Below are 23,266 nucleotides of genomic sequence, written 5' to 3'. Positions count from 1 at the left end.
AATGTGAATAGGTAGTGATGGAACTACATTGTTATTGCATTCGTCCTTGCCAAAAGTGAGTAAATGTCACCTAATACAGATGAAAAGGCATTTGCTTCTGAACTGCTGGGTTACTGTTCACTTCTGGCAGAGTAATTGAGTAACCTCACTTCATTATCTACAGCAATAATGACAAAGACCTCACACACTCAACAAACCATGAGCCAATACAGAACTTATTTACCACTTGTTTTATCTTTTTAAATATGTTTGTCTTATGTTTGATGTTCCTGGGCTTACTTAAAAACAAGCAAACAAAAAAAAACTTGTTTTTCAGCAAATGAGACTGTGTACATAAACATGTTTTGCAAGAACTACTAACTGTAATATTCTGTCCCCCCCCCCCCTTTTGTCTTATAAATAGCTACAAACAGAGGGAAATAAATTCTCTTTCTTTCTTCTAAGAGCTTTTTTTGCCTGGGTACAACAGATGTTGTTTCCACAAATTAGTTTATAATTTCTTTCATAACTCAGTCAGAACAACCCTTCAATTTATAGTCAGGGAAAAGATTTAGTGCTGCACATAATTCTTGTAATTATGTAACAAAACTGCACTTTGCTAGATGAAAGCCTTGGCTATCAATCACTCAGTTTAGTGTATGAGCAACTTAATCTTCTGTTACACCAGCTGTGCACAGATCAGCAATATACACTCAGGATTTGTTAGATTTCCATAGTATGAAGTGTAAATGACTACTGTGATAGGTAACAGATAGGCAGGCAGCAAGCAGGCTAGCTAGAGAGTGTTAAACTGCAACAGCAAAATAATTAGGGATGCCACACACAGCAACTCCTGCCCCCATACCAACTGGCAAGATGACTGGAAAACATGTAGATACTGCTCATCAAAATATTGTCAGCAGCAATAAAGCGTATATAGTTCCTCTCCTTAAAATATCCAGAACTTCACTAGTTTGAAAAACAGAAGACAAAATAATGAAACTGCTTGCACAGCTCAGGTCAGTGACTCGGAGACTGGTGGATCCTGAGCTTTGAAGTTCAGCATGAAAAGTGCAAATGTCACACCATAAAATAAAAATTAACAGGTAGTAAGCAAGCAACATGGCTAGGAACGCTACTGAAAATATTGTTCATGTAGTTGTAGCAGCAGGATATTTTTATTTATATTTTAAATAAGAATATGATTTAGGTAAGTGAAAAATCAATTTTCACTGTTACATAAAGGGGTTACACCGTCAACCACTATGGCTGAAGTTGCTGACACACGAACAGGTACAGAATACAAAACACACTGAAGTTTCTCCATGAGGTCACTTACATGTGCCTGAAGACAAGTGAAACTCCAGGGGTTACCGCATGTTTTTAAGAAAACTGATTAGTGAGCCCCATAAAATAGGCTTACTGCATGCCTTCAATAATCCATCTGGAATCATTATGCAGTGTCTGGATACACTTAATGCATCTTTCATACTAAAATTCTGCAGGGATAAATGGATTAGAAATTCTGACAGACCAAGTATTTCAGAAGGAGTAGCACAATGAAGTCAGTCACAAGATGGGGAACTCCTTCCCCCACCTCCTTTTTAAAATGGATCTTAGATGGTATTGGGGCACTAAAGTTGTTTGCTCAAATTCTGAAACAGCTGGATTCGCGCAAACTTCAGAGATGTTCTTCAGATTTGTAACTTCTCCAATGCTGGATGGCACAAGCCCTTTCTACCTCACACAGCCTCTTTTTTTGTTGTTGTTGTTGAGGGAGACAGGCTGCCCTCAGCAGTGCCCAGCGAATGAACAGGTAAGAGGCAACAGGCACAAATTAAAAACAACAAAGGAAACTCCATCTGAACAAAAGAAGTCACATTTTTACTATGAGGGTGGCCAAACACCGAAACAGGTTGTCCAGAGAGGTTGTTGAGTGTCCATACTTTGAGATGGAAAGCAGTCCTGGGCTACCTTCTTGGAGCAGAGGAGTTGGACTCAACTATTTTGTGATTCTCCTTTGACTTAGAGAAACAAGAAACACAGGAAGATGGTTTTCCACTCACATGAGTTACAACCTACATTGCTGACGAATAATTCGAGTCCTTTGGCTCATATCCACTCTCTGAAATAACAGAACTGACTGTCTCTTCTCTTCAAATTCCCATTTGATAGACCAGGAGATAAATTCAGGAAAAAGCTATGCAATTTTGATAGCATCAAGCCCCAAGACTAGCTGAATCCTAAACTGCATGTAGGCTATCTGGATAAAACTTCCTCAAAGTTGTGAACTGATGAGTGCTGAAAGTCCCCAGGAAGAATCAAAAGAATTAAATCCAGTTAATAGTTACTAGAGACAAAACCAAAAACCAACAAAAAACCTCACACAAACACGAGTTAAGCTCCATAACGTAAATGATAGAAATCCTAAATGCTGTTGGATATCCTCATATATTCAGTTTTTCAAGAGACAATCACAGTTAGCCTAGACAGAGACTAAGCTGTAGAAGTAGGTTCTGATCCACATCCTTGACCCTCCTGAAGATAGAAAATTTAAATTTGAATATTGTCAACTCTTACTCAGCACAAAAGACCTTTAACTTTTCTTATATAACCTGTATATTAAAAGCCCATTATTCATTACTTTCAGCTTTTTTAATATTAGTGAACTACCTTTTCATTTTACAACCCTGTTCATTACACACAAAAAAAAATCAGAATTGCAAAATACATGAAACCTGCACTTCACATTATTACCCTGAAGTCATAAAGGATGAACTGATAATGACTTTATTAAGACTGCTGTCAGTATTTTTCCTATCGCCTGGAAATAATGATTCAATAAATATTATGTTAATATTAAGTTAGAAACACTCCATGAGATTAAAAAGAATAAAGCTACCCTGCCCACTCTCAAACTGCAGTTTTTCCACACATGCAGCAGGTATGAGTCAGTCTTTATATAACAATTTACCTCACTGCAACAAAATTGCTCTCTTTGGTGTGAGGGAAAGGGTACCTCAGTAAAAATTATTTATCACAAATAGAAGACAATTTTCCCCGGTCTTTCAAAAGACGGGAGGAGGAGGAGTATACTTCTAACCAGGCAGGGAAGCTCACTGAAGAATTCATGTGATGGGTGACTGCTGTACATAGGAAAGGAATAAGAAATACCAAGACATCCTGTGGTCACGACTAGATTCTCATGATGCTGACATGAAAAGTCAAGACTCTCACAAATATCAGGAAGATGGAAGTTGGAAGAAAACACACACATCCAAACACACACACACAAAGAAAAAAATAATATCTAGGCTACGTAGAAAAAGTAGAAAGCCTACTCCTGTGAACATAATTGAAAAAGATGCATAATTTGAATATAGTATGCAGCTTAGCAATACCAGATTCAAACAGCAATCTCAGAAGTAGCAATATAAGCTGTAATTTATCTTTATTCACAAGATAAAGAAGAATCATGGATAAATCAAAGGTGATAACCCATTCTTACAAAGTTTAGCACAGCTGGGAAGATATCAATACTTAAAACATAACAAAAAAAACCCACAAGATTTCAATTTTGGTAGAAAGTCCTACTTATATTTCACTTATAACATGAAAGGAAAATAAGAGCTCACCAGGGAAATTCCACGCTGCTTCTCATGCATTTCTGGAAAATTCACTTCTGAGTTTTTTGACTCCCAAATACATTTAGAGCAACGATTGCCCTCACTCTCCTCACATACTACACTGCTTTTCATTATTCCCTTTATTTTAAATAGAAGTCAATCACAAGGAGAAAGGTCAGGTATTAAGGAAAAAAGTTGCACATGCAAAAACATACTATGCTGATGCGTGCACTTTGATCATATAGGTTTGACTTGTGTGTACTGAAAGCTGAAGGAACAAGAGGATTTGAATTAAGTCCAAGAGCAAGAGAGGACTTTGCATAGCAAAATGCATTTCAGTCCATTCACTGAATGAGGTGCTAAATGGTTGCCTTTCATATCTTCTCAGTCCTGTGACCTCCATGAGTTACTACTTTGAAAACAAATCTCCTTTGAAACGCATTTTACTGAAATCAGCATGACTGTTACTGTGGTTCCATTCAAAATTAATTTTATTCTACTGCTTGCTTCTGCGCAAATGTTTTGTAAACAATTATTTCATCACAGACTATCTTTGGATTTCCAGATGTTTAATTACACACAATAGTTTACAAAAACAACTAAACAACCTTAATACATAATCTGAAAAATAAATCTTTGTTTTCAAACTAGCACTCACAGCACCCAAAACATTCAGTATTCAATAGCAGTTAATAAATTTATCTTTTGAATTATCATTGATGTACTAGTAAGCTTTCAAGAACAGGTTTCAAAAGGTAGTACTTCGAACTGATAATTTTATTAACCTTATTCTTAATCCATAATTTATCAAAAGTTAAAAATAAAAAAACATTGTAGGGAATAGCTACAGCTGGAGCGATTACAATCTTATCCAATTAAAATCAACAGAAGTATAAGAGTGGTTGCTATCATGAGCCACTGGGCTCACTGCCCTCAAAAGGGCAAACTCAGATAAAGGAAGAAAAAGCGTTCTGTGTGGATTGAGAAATTCAGAACAAAGAGGAAAATTTAATTAAGACAAAAGAGCATAAGTACTGGGTGGAAAGGGTGTCCCAAAACACCACCACTGACAAAATACTGAGAGTATTTTGATATGCAAAGGTCTTATAAAGAAATACAGAAAAGGACTCACAAAAGAAAAGCATGTCTTAAAGATTAAAAAATGCACAAATATAGCAAGAAACACATGGAGACTGATTTAGACATTGCAATTTTAAAAAATGTAAAAAAAATACAAGATGATGAAATAGAATAAATTAAAGACAATATATCCAAGCTGCACAATAAAATACTCTGCAACATTCAGTACAGCACATCATGTTGAACAGAGGAAGAAATGGAAGGGATAGGGAAAGTATAAATAATTCCAAAACTGATGTGCAATCACAGCTTTAAACACTGTGCACAATACCACATAAAACTGTAGGCCAAATAGTAATTTACAATAAATTTAGTGAAACATGACATCACACTGAAAAAGCACCATTAATGCAGGAAAAGAAGGATGGAGCAGGAAAAGGAGAGATTCAGGCCAATCTGCTTTCAGTAGCCCAGAATGCTTTAAAAATGAGTACTGAAGAAAAACACAGATTAAATTTAAAAGTGAGAAAGATGAAAGTAAGAATAGAATGATATCTAAACAGCTGTTTTTTTTTGAGAAAAAAAGTCAGCAGTTCAGACTTTCTTAGAAAATGTTCTCTCAAAAAAAAAGTTATACTTCATTAACATTCTCTACTTAGAATTAAATGAAACATCACATCTCTAGTGCTATGCAGTAAATCGTCAAAACTTAGAGGATAAATATTAGTACAAGCTTCTTAAAGTGAGTTATTTAAAGGACGAAATTATGACATTCTCCTTTGAAGGTTCATAATGCTGGGAGAAACCACCTCATGAAGTTCCTGAAGTACTGGACGTTATTTAGTACATTCATGAATCAAGGCAAATGGGACAAGAGCTACAGAGAAATTTCTTGGAAAACAAAATTGTGAGGAACAGTTAAAGGACTGGAATTAAATGTGAAAGAGATGAAAATTGGAGTAATAAATTATTATATTTCCAAGTTGTAAATCTAACAGACTACTTGGAGACTAAAAACGTTCATCTCTATTATAAAATCAGAGTTGGAGAAAGGTCTGCGTTTTACTCAAAAGCAGGGTAACTGCATGCCATAAACATACCATGTCTGTGAAAAGGCCAATGGCATCATATGATGCACAATGTAAATAACTTTCAGAAAATAATAATAATACAGTAGAAATCAATTTCCTTATGCATTGATGTGAACAGTCTTCATACAAGCACTCAATTTCAGTCACCTATGCAGAAAGATGATGTATTCCAGTGCGAAGAGATAGATCTGCTAGAACTGCAAGACAACAAGCCTACTTTACAAGACAGCACAAGAATACAACTGGTTTTCAAATAAAGGCTGAGATGTTGCATTTAAATATGAATGATAAGTTAATTAAAATGGATACCACATAGTGGACAGCAAAAGTGATTTCTGGGTAGTGTTGACATGAAAGGAAATAAATATAAGTTTACCACTGATGTTTAATCTGGAAATTAGACCACTGTTTCTAATCATTATCTGAATTTCTGAGCAACAAGAAGTGCAAAAAATTAATTTTAAGCTAGAATATGGTAATGATCCCATGATATAATGAAAAGTATTATAAAACAAAACAGCATGTGAATTTTATGACTCAATAGGCACTTTCACTTCCATTCTTCTAAGCAATAATGGCTATTTCAGATCACTTCCTAAAGTACCTGTTCTGCTCACAGCTCAGTGTCAAACTACTACATTTGAAAAACACAGCAAAGAAAATAGCAGTTTCTAAAAGCGTGTATGGGACACACACACACGCACCACAAACCCAAAACTTTAAGAAAACCTGGCATAGAAAATGGTTTCTAAAAGTGGGGGGGAGAAAAAACAAAAAAAAAAACAAAAACAAAAACAAAAAAAACCACACACACACACTGTGACCCAAAACTCTAAGAAAACCTGGAAACAATATCACGGGAAGGGGTGGAAGCTACAAAAACTATGTGATCCGGCATTTAGAGGAAGCACATCCCTATTTCTTAACAGATAAGTGCATGGGCATCTTGTTCAGAATACTGTTTCTGGCTGTGGTCAGAACCAGATGTGTCTGAAGCAACAAAAAGCATCCACAGTCAAGGATAAAAATTTCCAGATGCTTGCCAGTTACACTGGCATGCTTCAAACTAAAACTGTAAGACTTTTTTAATGGAAAAAAGTTTCTTTCCCAATATAAATGTACGTGGTTTAATTACACATAAAAGAATCATCTTTGATTCACACAATGCTTTTACGTTTAGAAGTATTAAGCAACACTAAGCTGATGCGGACACTTGTTAGAATTGGCACTGAGCCGATCTGTATTTAAACAAAATAGTTTCACATTTTTTGTTTTATGAATTCTAGTATGGAATCCAATAAATGCAGCCTAAGCATATAAATTTTATGAAATACACTGAAGTATGTGATCCATTTCTCCCCACCAGTTTTGTTTTCCCATTTTGCACTGCGTGTGTTCCAGCTTAACACATATCTCCAGTCTTTTGATTAAAAGTAATGATCCAGGCAATTGTCAAAGTACGTCTTGAACTCAGTGACCCCCAAATATCACAACAGATATAGTATAAAACTGTTCTGATGACGTTTCAGTTGCCTACCTCTGAAGTAAATTCTTTAGGGAAAATCTCTATAAAAACATTACTTCCATTTGCCTCATTAGAATGACTTTTCTGATGAATTTCAATCACGTCTCATCTGAGCCTTAATTTAGTTTTCATACTAGTGCTCTGGAGCAGTAGGATTTGATATTACAACTTCCCACTCAATACAGAAAGCTGATTGAAACTGATGAAAGGTAGTCCCAGCCTCACAGACAGTAGAAACAAAGTCTTTGCCTTTCAGCTTGGTAATCATACCATAGATAACACTAAATTACTGACAAACATACCTAACTACACTCTGGTTTTGTTTTTACATTGTATATGTGTCAGGTATTAGATTTTAAGAGCATGCTAATAAAGAAGCGAGGCAGAGCCTAGTGTGGTGCCCCCACCAGGCACCACAGGGTTTTTTCAGCACTACCCAACCTTCAGTGAAAGACGATTTGTCTTCTTCAGACTGATGAAAAGGCCCAAGTGCTTTGCGCCATGTGAGAACAGTCAGCTGGCTGAGCACGTGAGCTTGAGCACTCACGAGATCATAAGGTATTTGTGTGCATGAAGTGCAACCGATGAGTAAAAGTAAGCCATAGGACAATATGTAAAGTGCAAACTGCTGTTGTACATATCTGCAGACAATGGGAGTTCTCAGCACACTATTAGTCGCTAGTACATCACACCAAGCTGCCCACTTGACACACTGCATGAAAGTGGCATCTACAACAACATGGTGGGAAGTCCACCAGTCAGACAGATGCATGGCTTGCTAGAAAAGCAGGTTCTGTGAATTTCCACACAAAAATTAGCCTACGTACAAACATTGTAGTGAAGCAGGGTCTTGTATCAGGAGACAAAGAAACTAGGCAGAGGACCTCATGTGTCCCTTTACTTTCATACATAGCCACAAAAGCTATAAACAAATACTGCTGAAGTGGCAAACCTTTCTGACAGAAGGGTTTCATGATACTGACACATATGAGGACAGCTAAAATTATGTAAAACCATCAACAAATTAAGACTAATAAAAACAAGCCACATGGAATATTATTTCCTTTTAATAAATCACCTTCATCATCTCCGCACCAATGGCTCTCTGATACTATTCTGGGGACAGGGCCTCCAAAGCATAACAGATGGGAAGCGTAACCATTTATATTAAGAGCAACTTACAAATTATATTCCACAGTTCTGCTGCATCTCCGCTTTGCCCTCTTTAAAATGTTCCCCCCAAAATTTTCTTTCTTCCCCACTGGGAAAAAAAGAAAGAAAGAGTTCAGTTAAAAAAAAAAACACATTTGATTCTTATTGATTGTACACGTCACTGAAAGTTTTGATTTTGATTCCTCCTATCAACATTTCCAACTCAACTTTCTTAGATCATGGGCGAAAGCTATCCTGTTAGATTTGCAATCTGACCAGGTACACTGCTCACACACATGGAAGGGTAGGGTCAGGGAGAGCACGGACAGAGATCGAGTGCATGTACAAATCAGGATACATGCCCGAGGCAGTAGCTACAATTCCCATCAGGCATCAACCTTGTATTTGTGTCTAAATATTTCAATTTTGCAGAAAAAGTCAATTTTTTTTTTTTGTTCCCATGGCAAAACAACAATGAAAAATGCCTTTGTAGGAGTCTTTGAAAAACATATTTACAGCAGGGAAGTATTCATTCAGGTTTTATTTATTTATTTTCCACTATAAATGAGTTTCTTGAACAAACATTTTCACTGAAATGTCACCAGTGACACGCAGGTCATTTTCCTGCATGGCTGAAATCAGCTGAGAACAAGAAACAAGCACAAATACTCATTGTACTAGCCATTAGAATTGTATTTCAGTATTTTTCATATTCAATCACATTGCCTTTCCTAGAGCTTGTGCACATTTCTTTGTAATTCTAGTTTCTGCGTTCGAACCCCCTACCAAGAACACACCATCTTACTGTTCTCCCTTTTCTCCATGATAATCTTATAATGGAAACATAACGTTTATATTTATTTATATACATATATGTATACACACATGTATATATATACATATATATATATGCTGGAAGTTATCAAGAGGTATCACAACTTTTCGTGCCTTCTGAAGTGTGGAAGGTTAAGGAGACAAGCTGTCTACTGTCTAGGCTAGATGAGCATCTCAGGTTTGACACTGTGAATATTACCTTAGAGATTTAGGTTTTTCAGCATCTGTAAGATCACGGACTCCATGTTCTACCAATAGCCCGGACAGAAAGTCCCATTCTTCAGCCATTTACAGAAAAAAGTGTGAATTTGACAGCAAGTTTTACTTCACAGTTTACAATCTAGGAAATTATTTTAATTTAGAAAACAATTATGACAACTTCTGAACTGCTACAAGAAATAGTAAAAACCCACCCCACAAATAATTTTATTTCAAGCTTTAGTCAACCTGCCACAAATATGAGGTATGTATTTAACTAAGCATTTCACCAAGTCAGACAAAAAGACTTGTCTGACAAGAGTTAGTTTTCCTAAGGAAAAAAAAAATAATTAATTCAAGGTAGCTTTATGAAAATTACAGGAAATTTTACATCCAACCTATTTTTATTTAACACTTTAAAAAACATTAGAAGATTACCACAGAGACAAGGTCTCATCTGCCTGCTCAGATTACACTGTACTTACATTGAACCGTACAGCATACACGATTAGCCCTAAAAGGTCTCTTTGGTGATTTTCACTTTTAATGAACTGGCTCGAATTCATTATACAATAATTGTATGGAGGTTTCACAGATAAGCCTCTGTCTTTAGGGTGCACAGGACAGATAGACTTCAATTTTACTGTAAAGAAAAAAAATACACCACACACCATATTTGCTAAATGAACCATAGATATTAATCTGAAATCTTCCAGGAACAACGAAAGAAACAAACAACAGAAAAATTACAGGTCCAATTGGGTAATGGGCTTCATTCAGCTACCAGTTTACACCAGTTTATAGCACAGGTGAAATCACACTGATTTTCACCACTGTCAAAATGCAAAAGCTTTCTTTTGACAAATGCATTTTTTGATTTTTGCATTGCAACCTTTCCAAAGGAGGAGAAAAACCACCCAACCAACCAAAAAAAACCAAACAAACAAACCAAAAAAAAACCCACAAGCCAAGCATTTACATGGTGGATAACAGCTAGTCAGGCTGTCCTACTGCCTGGATGGGTACAAGACTTGACAATCAGTCAGGTTTGGGACTTTCAGCTTCAATGCAAAGAGTCAAGCTGTCACCAGAAAGAGCAATCTCTAGTTCTTGCCAATGTTGCCTACTCATTCAGGTGTTGTGAAGGCCTCTCAACTGTCTGGTTTGTTAGTAATCCTAGAACAACAGTGTGTCACTGAGTTACTTCATTATTTGGGAATTAAAATCAAACTTCCATTTCCCACAGACAGATCTTCCTCTTATATTTTCCAGACTATATACAACTTGCCATTACTGGGGTGAAACCAAAACCCAGAAAAGTGCAACTACCGCTACATTAGACTTGTATACAAGAATAAAAGAACAGTTGCACTGAGTCAGAACAAAAATAACCCAGCCTAACATCCTGTGTCTCCTGGTAGCCAACAGCAAATGTTTAAAATATATATATATATATATATAGATACTAATATCATTTTATATTTGTCCTGACTGAGTAATCCATACTTTAAGGTCTTTGTCAATCATATGTCATATTTGCACTTGTGTCAACTAACCCTAGATGGATTCTTCATCCATGAGTTTGTCTTACCACCTCTCACATTCTACTATATTTAACACATTTAAATCTACCAGAAGAATTGAAACTGACCTATTGGTACGGAAACCTACCAGAGCACTTCTCTTAGAGAAGAGTCAGCTGAAAACCACCAGATAAAGACTCTGGGGCTTTTGCAGTTGCAGATCAGATGCCCTTAGACACTGCAGTTTGGAGAAATCGATCCCTCAAGCTGCCCACTGTTTATCTGGAAATGCTTAAAACCCATTCCTGCTGCAGGGTGGGCCCTCTGCATAAACTAAGTATCCTAGGAACTGCCTGCCTTTGTGTGCAAAGCCAAGCTGCTCCTTTCCAGTAAAAAGGATTGCTTTTTGTTAAGAAATGTGAACAGACTGGAAAGGCAATCAAATACCAGGTACTGCAGGTGCTCTAGAACTTCTGATGGCAGTAAGGGAATTGAAGTTCATTATTTCCTTGTGACACCTTTGCTGAAGGATTCAGGATGTACAGGACTATGCTGTACTAGATTGCTCCCTCATCATCATCACATCAGTAAAACGCTGCTAAACTTAGGAACAGCTAGGCTACCTCCAGGGAATATCACTTGAGGTGGACAACAAAGCACTTCTTGCTACTACTTGAAGGCCCTTCTTTTGTCTCACAGCTTGAGAGTTGGCATCACCTCTGCTCTGTCTCCTGTCACCCTCCACCCACTGGCCACAGGCAGCCTGGTAAGGAGCCAAATCATGGACCTTACAGACCCACAGCCTTGGGCCAGACACCATGGACAGGAGCTGTACCTAGACCTCTGAAGTGCAACCAGAAGTTGAACATGCAATGACCTGCTATGAGACTGAGTTAAAAAAGAAAACAACTACAGCTAAACCGTAGTAAACACACACCGCTCCATCGAGCAGGCACCCAGATTCAACCTTTGTGCCCATGTTTCCAGTCCTATTTCAGGGGCAGCTGCTTTCTCACAGGCAGAAAGCCTGGAGTATGGAAATATGCCAAAGGTGTGATGGAGCTCAACCTGATCAAAAAGAGAGTTTCAGGGCAAGAGGGAGATGATGGCAATTTCTTACCCCGCAGCTGTAAAAACCTTAGTAAGTTGTATACTACCTAAAGGAAGACCTCCTTTGCTCACACAGCAGGGCAAAGATCAAATCAGCAAACAGCAGTCAAGGGGTTCAACATGGTGGGCCAAGAACTTAGTGAGCCAGGCTCTTACTCCCTTCAGCAACAAGCCTGTTTCACCAGAGGCACAGCAGACTGTCCCACACTCAGAACCAGCCCTCCTGGTGGGCTGCGTAGCAGAAGAAAGCCCACTGCCTCCAAGCTTCCTGTCCCTGAACTGAATGCTGGTGGGGGACACAGTAGCCAAGGACTCCTCTGGTGTGGCATCAGGCCTCCATCTGCTTCCCATTCCTACTTGCCTTTCCTTAGCAATAACAGCATTATGAATCTGGGGAAAACAGCTCCCGGGTACCACGTTACATGCACTCTACTCCATCAGTTTCTGAGGTAAATACAATTAACAAACCACAAATACATATATACACACACACACACCATAAATATACGGATATAAAAAAAGCATCTGGTAGCTTCTAGATGTTATTCATTTTTGCATAAATAAATTAATCTAGTCAACCTCTTCTGGGGAAAAGAAGAATTGATACACTTGATGTGAAAGATACAGCAACCCATTTGACAGATTTCACTTGCAAAATCAGTTTCATTTACTTTTTCCTCACCAAAGGTGAAATTTCGTTTCCTACTTAAAGTTCTGAAATAAACCCTTGTAGCTGTTATACTAACTAACAAAAGAACATTTCATCACATGACATCTGACTAAGGCTTTTTGTTTGTTTGTTGGGGAGGAAAACCCTTCACACTTCTACAGTATTTATCACTGTTCTTGCCTTATTGCCTTGAAGTAATGCCCATCTGTACTGCCTATTTCTATCCTCATTATTATGCACCTGTACTTTTTGAGCTTTTTATTTAATGTTTGATTTCTATTGCTTTTATATGGTTTAACTGGTATTTTTCATGTCAAATATAGCATACCAGAAACACTGATTGCAATAACTTGTCCAAAAATAAGTGTGTGTGTGTGGGGTAGAGGTGGTGGTGGTATGCGTGGGGTGGTCATGTTCTATTATTCATACAGAAATGTGGAAGAAGAGAGAAGATAAAGGAAGATTTCAATCATCTGCACATAGGCAGAGCAAAAGGCACAATGAAGACTGAAGGAGATCAGGTTGAAACAACATAAACAATTGCTTTTAAAAGCAGTTTTTCAGAGAATTTAGAAGAAAAAAAATAAAACGCAACTCTTGATTTAGCCCCAAGTATTGCACAGAAATTATCATAGCCCCTCTATAAGACTGGCAAAAATAGTCACATTATCTCTGCAGTATGAAACAGGCAGAACAGTACTGCAAATCAGTAGAGTAATACTATATAGAGTTTAGTGTAAAATAAACTATAAATATAAGCTATATATAATTTGCATATAAAAGACATGGTAAAACTAAACAGATCACCTAAAAGAATAAAATGTAAAATGGACAATCCAAATATACTCTCTTCAATGTTTAGGATAAGTAGCACTCAAAAAACACTGAAGGAAAGAGATGGCATAATTAAGCAGCCACATAAAGGAGGCAGTTAATACTTAACACGGCAATCTTTCATATGAAGAAAGGAAAAAAAAAAGCCTGGTTAAGTGATACTAAAGTAGATCAGAAAAGCTCTTGAGCTGCAACAATGGCAAGAAGCTATCGACTCAACTGGGCAAAAAGATCACTAAAAAGATGTTGAAATTGTTGCAGAAAGTCTAACAAAATACTTTATGTTTAATACGGAAGGCCCATACTCCAAGCCAAACTTCTTGGAGCTAATTTTAAGAAATTTACTCAAAATGAAGTTCAAATAACTGAAATGCAACAGACTTCCTGAAGCAGATGATAATTCAATGAGTAATTAGAACTAAAACATCAAGGTGTTAAAATTAATAACAGTTATGTCTCCCACCACTTGCATCAGGTTCTACAAAAAAAAAAAGGAACAACATACCTAATTCAATGCTAATCTTTATAAAGGTTGATACACAAAGTAATTCACAAAACTACATAGAAATCTAGTTTGTTCTGGGAAAACAGAGAACAATTATACTACAAGAATTACCAAATATATCGGGAAACAAACACATGACTTCTGTTTAAAGAAACTACTTCACAAGTCTACTTCAGTTCTTTAAAAAAGAACAGTAGTTTAGATGAACAGGTGATCAAATAACAGTAGTTTACTTGCACTTTTAAAAATAAAGCCAAACAACAACAAGAAGCAGAAAAGCCTTTTAGTTGTGACCCAAGCCTGTGTAGGAAGCCTCAGTCCGCCTCTTAGGAAAGCAACAAGACAAAATGCTGTGCTAAGTCACTGTCAATCTAAACTGGTGTGTGGCTGTCAGTAGGATGCATCAGTATTCTAAAGAAATATCTGTGGCTGGAAAAGGAAGGGATGGTAAGGTGTCAATTGGAATATTGTACCAAATACTTTGCAGTAGTCAAATCTACAGCTAACTACAAAGCATAGAAATATCTTAAGCTATTGAATGAGTGTCAAATAAAACTCAATAAATGAAAATGAGGAAATATGTACAATGAACAATTTGAAATTGGCTATTAGCATTCCGGAAAGATGTACAGGAGCTACCAAGGGAGAGGGGTTTTGTTAAGAGTGTTTTGTGGTTGTTTATTTTTGAAAACATCAACTTAAAACCTAGCATGGCAAAGAACAAGAAAGAAAAAAGCACATACAGTGTTAGGAGCTACTAGATGCTTTGCCTGAAAGCTCGGGTGTTTTTTCCCATTAAAAATGAATTTTCTTTTCCATGAAAATCTACACTTCTGACATCCTTAAACAGGAAAGCAGAAAACAAATAGCAATCCACAGAGCAACTGTATCTCTTACATTTTACTGTACCTTCCTCAAAGAGCAGAATTTCTGAAAAATAAGAACAGGGTGATCAGAGGCACCTGTATGAGCTGAATTTCTACCTGTGCATTCTGGCAGGCACAAGCCAGGTTCACAACAGAGGGCAAATAGATTGCTCTTGCTGGAATACCACACAACACAATCCTAGTGAAGACACAGCTTCAAAATTAAAGCTCATTAGCTTTAATTAGAAGTAAGGGCAGAGTAATTTCATCCCTGTTAAGACTTTATACTTCAAAACATGTCAGGATTAGAATTCTTTCATAGTAGATACAATCTAATGCCAGAAAAGCAGGTTAAAATTATTACTTTTACAACACCAGGCTGTATTCCAGTTTTCTGTTATATCCCTAAAAAGCCTTCCATTTACTTATTATCCCAAATCTAACTGGATTCTTTCCTCAGAGCAATATGATTGGTTCCAGACTCTTCAGTAACAAGTTACACTATTTGATGCAGTTGTAATATAAATAGCCATCCATGTATTTGCACGGTTTTGTTTGTTTTTTGTTTGTTTGCTTTTTCTTCCTACTTACTAAGGATATCAGTTACTTGGTAGGGTTGACTTTGGGGTGGAGAAGGCAGCCTGGAGGTATGAGAAGACTTATTAGAATACTCATCTATGGTACGGGCTGTGCTTTTCAGAGGACAGAGACTCACAATTAAGGATTTCCAGTTTTAAAATCCTTCCCGAGAATTTCTTTTACAGAACCACAGAAGTAACCCCCCTTTCACCTCTTTCATTACAGATCACAGTTCATTACCCAGTTCTTCCCACTTCATCTTGTCCCTCCTTCAGCCTTAGGTTTTATTAAATCAGACTTCTTGGTCAAACGTTTGATATATTCAGGGCTTTTCCATCTGTTATTCCTGCACTTTCATGCTTTCTTTGTTATTGAACACTTGACAGAGATACAACCTATTGATTTTGTGATGTCTGATAAGATTTTTTAAAAATTCAGTAACATCAAGGTTCCCCGGATTTACACTAAATTGCAAACAAGTCTTTCGCTCCCCTTCTTCTTTCTCCCCTCTTCAGTTTGATATTTTCTCTGCATGGAATTTTTGAAAATTGTTGCTAAGTCTTCCAAAGGGCTTAAGTTCCTCCTGACTAAACCTTCCCTTATTGGCTCTGTCTAGTCTGCTTTCATATCTTGGATTTCTGGAGGTCCACAGCTTCAGTTGCATTACTGGAAAGCCAGAAACCATAAACAGCCACTATACTTATATTACCAAATATTCAAGCACCTTTTAGTTAAAGTGGCACAACTACTGCAGAGAGGAAAAGGACTACAGTATATTTCCCAACTTTCCTCACCTGCTTTGGATTTATTTCTTCTTTCTCCTCTAGACATTCATTGAATAGTCTCAAAGTGTTAATTTGGAAGGATATTTATATTTTTTATTTCTATTTTATTTTTTAAATCAAAATACTGCTGTAACTAACTTTTCCAAGAGTACATCAGATCAGAGGAGAATGTCAGCATTACATTTTAGAAACTGGGAAACATTTTGCTTTTTATTGTTTGTAAAACTCAAAATACATACTATTATCAAATTTTGTCCCTGTAACACTAATGTGTGGCTATTACACATGTAGATACAGATGCCAATATAGGTTAATGAGCTTTTTTTTGTTTGTTAGTTTTTTAAATCAGCACCTCAGATTTATTGACAGCTTGTAGCCAAGAGTAGACTAAAATCCTTTTACAAATTATATGCATCTGTTCACATTAAACTGACCAAAAAAAAAAAAAGTTTCCAGAATGATCTAGGCTCAGTCATTGTAAACTTCAAGTTAAATCTTTTTTATTCTCAAAACGAAATCATCATCTTCTAAGTAAAAGTGACCCTCAGATTTGTGAGTTTGGAGAGAGGTTTTTTTGGCCAGGAGGAAAATACACCAAATCATAAAACCACTGCTAACGTGGGTGGTAGCATCAGCCCTGCTCCTGTGAATGCTAGTCTTGGTTCTTTCACTCCTCAAACAACATCACTTGCTAAAATATCCTTGGCATTTCTTCACTATTCCATAGAATAACCCAAAATTTAGATCCTTTGCATTTTAAGTTGTGATAAATTAATGCTACTGTTTTAGGACTGCTGTTTAATTAATCCTTTAAGTAAATAAACCACCTCCAGTAGCCCAAATACTACCCAGAAAAATAAAGCTAGACACAGTCAAATCAGAGAGAAGGACAGTGATAGGAGCTGTGATAAGACATGAACAGAAATTTTCACCACACCATACTTATTAAATATAAGAGATTCAAATATATCCACTCACTGATTCCACATTAGAAACTCTTATGAGGGACTCAACCCTGTTTGCAAGTAAGTTGTAAGTAGAAAAGTTTTCTAAATACTTTTAAGTACCTGAAGATTTGTTCTGTGGAAGTCGAAATCTACACACTATTCTCATAAGTGCGAGGGTAACTGGAGTTCAAGTTAATTTTTAGTCTGAAGATATAACATCTTCATTAAGAAGTTCTAGTAAAAAAAGGTTTATCTGTCTATTTAAAAAGTGTCCTTAAAACCCCTGCAGATTCTCCACATGCTAGTAATGTGCAAAAATTTTCACTTGTCACACATCTTTAAAATTTTAATCAAAGCATGTCAATGCTCAGATAATGAGAGATTTTTTTCCCCTGTGGTGAAATTGTCATAATGAAAGTTGCACGGTACTATATATTTTCAGATGAACTGAAAACTGCCTCTCTTAGCTGTTGCATATCACAGTATTTTTTACCCTTAAGCCCAGATATTTGACTGCTTTCTAAAAGATGAATGTCAGTAGTTTTCATCCTCAGTCACTTCCACCGCAGCATACAGCATGTTTATCTATAACTACTGTTCTCAATTTCCAATTTCTTTGATCCTAATTCCCATTTTCTTGCAACATGCCCAAGATTCTCTCAGCACCATGAATCTGAGGATTACCAAAAAGTAGCTAATTAAGTTAAATATTTATAGAGGTTACATAACCACATGCTTCACCTTTCCAAGTAGTGACCTATCCTGTATTCTGGGAAGGGAAAAAAAAAAATCCACTCTCCTCCTTACTCTTTGAATTATTCTTTAGAAGCATGACAGGTGATAGAGATTTGGAGAAGGTAACTAAGGCAGGAGAACATGAAAAAGGACAGTGTATTTATCATGAAATGTCTTGTATTGTAAATATCCAGATGGAAAGCAGCATTTACATGGTGACCTCCAGATATCTTGGATTAGCCCTATTGACTGATAATCATATAAAGGAATAGTCCCAAAGGAAAAGAAGTCCATCCTTGCTTTGCATAATAATGCAAACTGCCCACTTATTTGAGTTGTACAGTAAAAAATGATGCACGTACTCCACTGAATAAATCAAGTCAATTTCATACATTTTGCATTCACTTTTCACTGGACTTTCACCTAAAAACTGCTGCTCAGTAGAAGACAACCTTACAGATGTCTCTTTTCAGTTTATATTCAGAAGTACTTTTAAGACATGCCTCATTTATGACTAAAAATTACCCTCAAAGAGTGAGAAAAATCTGCAACTTTCAAACTGAATTTTTCTGAAGTCCCAAACAAATTGCTGAATAACATGGAAAGAAAGAAGACTTCAAACAAATACGTTAAATCAAAACTGCTATCTTCTATTTTCAACTACCCCACTAACAGAAAGAGCAGTTAAACTGATAGCAAGGTATTTGTTTATACTGAAAATACCCTTTTCTGACCTAGCATTTATGTACATGAAAGAACATTTACTTTCTAATCATGAAACCACTATGACTTTATGTACCAGAACGTGCTACAGGAACAAGAAAGGAAATTACTCTGCAGAGGGAAGCAGAAAGACATGCACCTAACATGCACAACACCACAAGCGGAAAAAAAAAAAAAGTCATTCAAAAAGTTTCTGAGAGGACTAACAAAGGATCACTTACTGCACAATCACGTAACAGTATAATAATTGTGCACCTTGTTCTCCCCTACTAAATATAAAAGAATGTTTCTTTGGATGTCTTAAATGAAAAACACAAATGCACTGAGGAGAAATAAAAGCATGGTTAAAAAATTAGCACGCTTCCTGCAGTTGTGACAAACCTATTTAGGAATACTACACCATGCCCTACTTTATCACACTGCTTTTAAGCAATCAGTAAGTTAAAAAAAAAAACAAACCACATTTCAGAAAGAAATTGTTTATAGATAAGTGCTTTAGTAAAGCCTTGTTTTATTCTTTGAATCCACTTGAAAGCCACTTAGATGAAATAAATCTGTGTAAAACAAAAGCAAATGACCAATAAAAAGCTTAATTATTCTGCTTTATGTCTGTAATGTGAAAAGGGTGTAGGATAAAAAAAATTCTTATTTCAATGCTTAACTTTATACTAATCGATGAGGAGAGGTTTGGGTTGGAGGACATGATAGCTGGGCCTAAATCCAGGTTTTAAATGATATCTCAGGCTTTCTTTCCTTCTGTACACTTCACTTTTTAAAAATCAACAAGACCATTGTTTTGAACCAAAATGCGTGTGTTTTCATATATCACAAAACACCCTTGCTGTTGCATAGCTCTAAACTCATCTGTTTCTTTGCAAGGGTGATACTCTGGACCATTCCTAAAAATAATTCTGAATCCAGAACTTGGGGAACAGGCAGAGACAAGCAGGAAAGCAAACCCAACCCCTACAAACCCACCACCTGCTTTCTGAAGCCTACAAGAAGCTCTCCAATGGCCCACAGGGTTAACATCTGAGAATCACTTCTCATGTCATTCTTGTATTAGGTGTGATAAGTTAGTATCAAAACTGAAAGAGAGGAGTATGAATCAATCCAATACACACCACAGACCTGGAGACATTTTGTGCAGTTCCAGTAACCTGCCCCAGGCTTTACTGGTCACTTCACTAACACACACACTCCCACTGCTTTTGGGTCACTTGATTTCACCCTGTAAGTATGATAAAGGTGTGGCGTGAATTTACACCTTGCCTCTATGTTCATTACTCTTCACCTACTGTAAGTACTTCTGTATGACGTAAGGACATATCTATTACTAAGTCAATTAATGTAATTGGAGAAAAAACATAAACAACAACAACAAAAAAAAAGGATTCAGGAGCTTTCTAGTTGTGAAACAGAAGCAGTATATTCCAGCTGAGAACAGCTGCTGTAAGTTTAATTTTATTAAATTAAACAGTCAAACCATCTGAGAGAAAAAGCAGCTGGTATCATAAAGAGCAGAACAATACTGAAAACAGGGGAAAGGAGATGTGCAGTTTTCTGCATTTTCATTCTAAGGGGATCTTCCTCACTCTAGGCCTAAAAGTTAGTTTTACAGACATAAACATCTGTTTTTGTGTTTGAATCTTCGGCATTGATAATTTTGAATAATAGTCATACATATGCAATATACAGTTCTAATACAAGCATTGATTTTGCCTGTTAAATTATCCAGCACTCCATGTTCTATCTGGTGTTGCCTGTATTTTGTGATAAGGCTGCTATAGATAAGCTTCCTTTCAATATTTAACACATTTACAAATAAAATTAATAGATTAGCAACCAGACAGCTAAACAAGATTAGCACACATCCCCAAGGACAATAAGGATTTTAGGAGAAGTCTAAATGAATACCTTTGGTCCTGCCTGAATTCCAGGGAGGAGGACATGCTCATGCCATCATCCAAAAAATGATGGATCTAGGCAGTCCGTGACACAGGTCTCATGCATTTGCTCTTAAACAAGCCTCCAATTTCATAGACCAGCAGTAACCAAAACCCTCTTGAAGCTTAAAAGATTGTACATGCCCTATTAGGTTGGGGGACAATACCCTTACTGTGCTCCAAGAATATACATATGGGATGAAGTCACGAGTACGCTATAAATTCACCCTCCAGGTTTTATTTTACTTTATCTTTTAACTCTTACATTACTTTGCAAGAATGTTTCTGTATTGATAAAGCTTGACTTCGCAGTAATGCCATTTGGTGTTCACAACACTTAAAAATTAAAATGAATCAACTGCAAAATATTATCAAGTGCTATAGCTTAAGATATTAAAACAACTAAAGAAGGAGTCTACCAAATAGCGACATGTATAGCCTCTTGCCATTCATGACAAGATTTATAGACAAAAACAAATAAGATACCTCACACCAAAAACAAACAAACAAAATACTCTACACACACACAAACAGATTTATACCATGGATGGTTCTGTGTTGTTTGTTCCCCCCCACCTGTCCTCCAACAATCAAACTCTTTGAATGTGTTTTTCTTTTGACTTCAGGGTACCTGAATTAAATACTAGAAACATCTTATCCTTTTTATGTACCTTCCCATAAACAGAGATTTGTTATAGCCACTATTAATTGTGTCTGACACATGCTATGCAATTTACTATGTGTATTTGTTACAACGAAACCTCATTATAACAAGCTGTAACTATAAAGTACATCCCCAGAAGTATCCCATACTGAATGCTGCGCAGACCTAGCTCATACCTGACTCTTACTTTTTACTCCCTTTCAGAATAAGCATGGGCTACGTGTACAAAATTTCATATTCACAAATACAATTTATGAGAAATGTCATCTGTCAGTTTGCCTTCAGTAGCAGCATCTCACATACTCTAAGTTAAATTATGTTCAGTCACGTTAGACAAGGGAACATATCTAACTCAAATACTTACACTTAACGGATAATTGAGAACTGATCCACTAAATGAGCACTTCTAATTACACAGTTGCTAGGTGGGGGAGGGAGTTTCTTATCTCCACATCTCTAATTTCCTGTATGCCACACATTGTCCTTCATGAATTGAACTGATGAATATACATAATTATAAAATTCTTCTTGCAAATTAATATAGTTAGGCCTGAAAATCCAGTAATCAGACCATAATAATATCTAGCAATCTGGCATTATAGGAGCATTTATAGCAGCTAAAAAGAAGTAAAAGATAATGATATAAGTTTACAACTGTGCTTTTTGTGTTTTATTTTTTCCCCCCCTTTTTTTTTTCAATATTTTTAAATGTAATCAGAACTATTCTCCTATTCCAAGGGGTGCAAAATGCCATCTAAAATTTACAAGCGTTTGTAATAATAATTATTATTTTTATGTTCTGTTACCCTACTAGACCTGGGGAAAGAAAAAAAAAAAAAAGGAAAAGAAAGAAAGAAAGAAAGAAAAGAAACAAAGTTAAGCCTTCCCACATTGTATTTCAGACCAGAGCTGCAACATCCAGAGAGGAGAAGGAAGGTACACTAGCTATTGCCAGGACAGAGAAAAGACAGTACCTTCCAGTCAAGAGCAGCCCAGGCATACGCCTCCGTGAAGGCCAACAACCAAGATGGCTGGCACGGCCACCAAGGAACAGCCTCACTGACAGGGCCAGCCCTTGTGTCCCCAAGCAGGAGGAGGAAGCAGATTCAGCAGTGGCAGTCGGGTCTGGCCAGCAGCCCAGGCATCAACAGGGAGGCCCTTGGTGACAAGGTGGGCCTGAGGCACCCAGCCCTGCCAGCCGCTTGGCCCATGTTTTGGTGAAGCTGGTGAGACCAGAGGAGGAGATTCCTCACAGGGCAGCACAAAGGCTTCTCCCCACTCGCTCTCCCACACCTGGATCTGACCTGCAGACCCACACCTGTACTGCATCAGAGCTCCTACAACCCTGCCTCCCCATATGTTTTAGTGCTAGCAGAAAGGGAATGAGTACAGCTTAGTTTGCTTCTCTACAAGAGCATGCAAAACTATGAAACGTTAAAATCCAAACACTGAACGTGGCCAATGGAGGTTTTGGTAAAGTACTCCCTAGTTTATTTATACAAGAGAACAAGCAGACATAACAGGGTCTGCCACAGTTTTTACTATTTTTTTTTTCACAAATATATTTCCCCCACTTTTAAAAGACATTAAATTGGAAACACAAAAATTGTGTTTTGTATTGGTATGGATTCAGATGTTTTTAAATTATTTGCTGTCTTCAATTTTTCTCAGGTATTCTGAAAAGTCGTATCACACTGATGGACAGAGTACAGAAATCGTGCATATCAAAAAGGTGGGAACCAGCATACGCTAAACACAAAATGGAACATAGATGATACCAGAAACTTTTCTCATTTTCCATTTTAAAGGGGAGAAAACATTTTCCAACGTAGGCGCCTGATGCCCCAAATTCTGCTCTTCAGTGAAGAAGGCGGCAAGTCACTGTATCCCCTTT

At 36.9% G+C, this 23,266-nt stretch overlaps 1 long non-coding RNA gene across 4 annotated transcripts in view; it reads right to left on the bottom strand.

Moving 5' to 3' along the window:
- LOC310885786 overlaps window positions 1–23,054 on the bottom strand; it is a 246,893-nt gene extending 223,839 nt beyond the window's left edge. For all 4 annotated transcript variants that reach the window (XR_014574974.1, XR_014574975.1, XR_014574976.1 and 1 more), the window contains exon 1: window positions 22,347–23,054. This is a non-coding gene — a long non-coding RNA (uncharacterized lncRNA). The remainder of the gene's footprint in view (window positions 1–22,346) is intronic.
- Window positions 23,055–23,266: the final 212 nt, after the last annotated feature.

The sequence above is a fragment of the Anser anser genome (assembly GCF_964211835.1).
Source record: "Anser anser genome assembly, chromosome: 1".
Classification (NCBI taxonomy): Eukaryota; Metazoa; Chordata; class Aves; order Anseriformes; family Anatidae; genus Anser; species Anser anser.
Note: the sequence above shows the minus strand (reverse complement) of the source record. Positions and strands in the feature narration are given on the sequence as shown.